Source organism: Antedon bifida, chromosome 5, assembly GCF_963402885.1.
Source record: "Antedon bifida chromosome 5, ecAntBifi1.1, whole genome shotgun sequence".
NCBI classification, from domain to species: Eukaryota; Metazoa; Echinodermata; class Crinoidea; order Comatulida; family Antedonidae; genus Antedon; species Antedon bifida.
The window spans coordinates 16,744,331-16,747,363 of NC_136230.1; the positions used below are offsets into that span (position 1 = coordinate 16,744,331).

At 37.3% G+C, this 3,033-nt stretch overlaps 1 pseudogene; it reads right to left on the reverse strand.

Annotated features, from left to right (window-relative positions):
• Positions 1 to 718: 718 nt before the first annotated feature.
• Positions 719 to 2,752, reverse strand: LOC144842419 (uncharacterized; annotated as a pseudogene).
• Positions 2,753 to 3,033: the final 281 nt, after the last annotated feature.

The window sequence follows — 3,033 nt, forward strand, 5'->3', positions numbered from 1 at the left end:
AAGACGTCGCTATTCGCTGATGTTCTCGCACGTTGTTAATGCACAAAGCGCCATGAGCGCCACATGGGTGGAGGATACCGGCGCTATATAAATTTTCATTTATTATTATTATTATTATTAAATTTTGTATATATATATAATGATATTGTCTTTAGTTAAACAAGACAAGAAAAAATACCAACCGAGGAAATAGTGGACCTTTTGGGACTTGGGGGGGGGGGGGGTCTGCACCCAACGCACCCCCCTTGGATACGGGCCTGATATTTCATGTAACTTGTAGTAATTTGAGGTCAAAACAAAGTCTCTACAGACATTTTAGTTTCATTATATATGCAATATTGAGAAATAGGGTCGAGGGTCAAATGTCATACTTCCCGTCGAATTAGCATTCTCGAGTATGAGAATGCTAATGTAATTTATGTGTTCTTTTGCAGGGCCTACAGCCAGTGCATGTCCAGCGAGATTTCCGCTTCCTTAGGAAATTTTCCTTTACAGATAAATCTTAACAACTGTAATGAAACCATCTATCACTATTGTCGCATGCAATACTGCTTTCTCCTTCACTTTCTTTGCATTCTTCCCCACAAATACCACAAGGATATTCGATCTGGTTAAAATTTGTGCTGTAATCAAACGTTGTTAACATTGCCTTTTGTACAGCTGCTTCTCTAACAATCTTCTTGTAAACTCCGGAAATGTGCCTTCTTTAAAAAATATTTCAATAGATGCCTTGTATGTATAATAGATCAAAATTGATTCGTTCAACAAAGAAATTGTTTGTTTTACTTACTGTCCTTACAGCAAAATCACACCATGTGTACCCACATGCCCACATCTGGCACTTGGGCATAATATGAATGTTGGCATTTCAACAGTATTAGTCCATTTTCTTTTGTGAGACAGGTTCCCTTTATGCTAGCTAATTGTTCAATAGATGATTTTTGAATTCTACTAACCCCCATTGATTGCAACAAACAATTCCATGTGATGATGCTGCAATATATGGGTGTTCAAGGCTTACCCAGAGCCCTGTCTCTGTGCAAGTAACTCTAGTATACTTGCGTCGTCGGTGATGTGCAATGTACTGTTTCATAGCAATCTTCTCTTTATTTCTTCCCCATGACACGGCTGCACTTTTCAATTTCCCGTAATACCCCATAATACGTGCTATTTGAGAATGCCCTCTGACTTCTCCATTCTTCACACTATTGGCAACATCGCCTGCAACACTAGCAGTAATTCTTCCTTTTCTGTGGTCGGACCATAACTGAGATTCTGCCTGTTGGGATGTTTTTCTAGCCAGAACCTCTTGCTGGTGGGCATTTATTCTAAGACTGTCTATCAGGTCAGATGGGCTAACATTTTTCCTTTTGTAAGAGGCAAATTTCCATTGGTAATGGAAGCTAATGAGTCCAAGTCAAAAGATTTAATTTCTCTCTTTTCTCTATGCACTTTAATTCGTGGATCAAAATCTGATCTATATATTTTCTCTGTAACATCTTGCTTCACATTAACTATCTTGATGTCTTTAAAAAACTGTGGCTGATGAATGCTTTCTCCTCGCTTGGGTGGTTCCCCCCCACCCCCCATACTTGTTTTTGAGATGTGGTGGGAGCATTTCTACCATCTTCAACAGCCTCAACAACTGCAAACAAAAGGGAACATATGTGCTTTCAGGTCGACTGAATTCTGTAAATAAAAAAGTTAATGTGGTACAAAAAAAATGCATTTTATGGTGTTCTAGGAGATCACTAAGGCACTCTGATTCGATCATGTAATACAAATCTACAAATAAAATTTGTAAAGACAGTAACAAAATCAAGTTTCATTTAATGTTTATTAAACAAGAACAAAATTAATATCATATAGTTACTCATAATATCATTGTGACAACTGTCAATCATGAATCAATTTATGTTTTATCGTCAACCACATTGTCATATAAAAAGTCTGGCAAAGACATTCTCCGTGATTGAGACCTAATAAACTGGGCAACAATGTCTCTTATGTTGATTGGTATTGAGCGATGAATATAGATGAGTGCAAGGTTTGTCAATGCTTTACGATCGTACTCCTCTATTGTATCTGCAGGTTCATTGTCTCGCATCGTTTGTCTCCCACATGTTCTTGGCCTCTTTACTTCAATATCTAGATCTTGTGCCAGCTTCACAGCATCCACATAACACTCATTATGAAATTGTTCGATTTTTGACCTGCAGTCCTCTAGTGAAAGTTTAACCAAGGTAATGTTAATTATTGCTTATTATTGCTCTTTCTTGTAGTGACTTACTCAGTCCTTTTAGAAATGAAAGACATCGCCGAGTAATAATGAGACTGATTATGAATTCAAAAGTACAAATGGAATTAAGTAAAGAGGAGGCATCTGCCACACCTGGTCTCCTTGTGCTTTTCTGCTGGGCAAAAATGCTAAGGACTTCAACAATAATAGGCATAAGTTTAAAACAATTTGGAAAGCATTGTGACGCTCTACCCATCTGGTTTTGCAAAGTTCTTTGAGTTTACTTCATTTATTGGTATCCGCTATATTTTGTTAAAGTATATGTTGCTTTTTAGGAGAGAACTCAAAAAATTTAACTACTTCATCTGATGTACCCATCATATTTCTTATCAACGGTATTGTACGAGATTGAACAATACATCTGTTCAACCGATGGGCAGCACACCAGAAAAGTAAGGTTTTTGGATATAATCGTTGTATGCGTGAAGCTACACCATTGATTCTTTCCGACATATTCCCTGCACCATCGTAACATTGACTCCTTATTTTTCTTGGATCGAGTCTAATGTCTTTAATCATTTTTTGGAGGACATGACTGAGTAGTGTAGTAGTGCTCTCACTGACATCTATGAAGCCTATAAACTCTTTACGAATAATGTAACTTTTATCTACAAAGCATATTGTTACAGAGAGCTATTCTTTATTGGACACATCTCTTGCTTCATCAGCTGAAACACAAAATCAGCCACCTCCTTCCAGAAAATCATTCACTATTGTACTTGGAATTTTGTTCC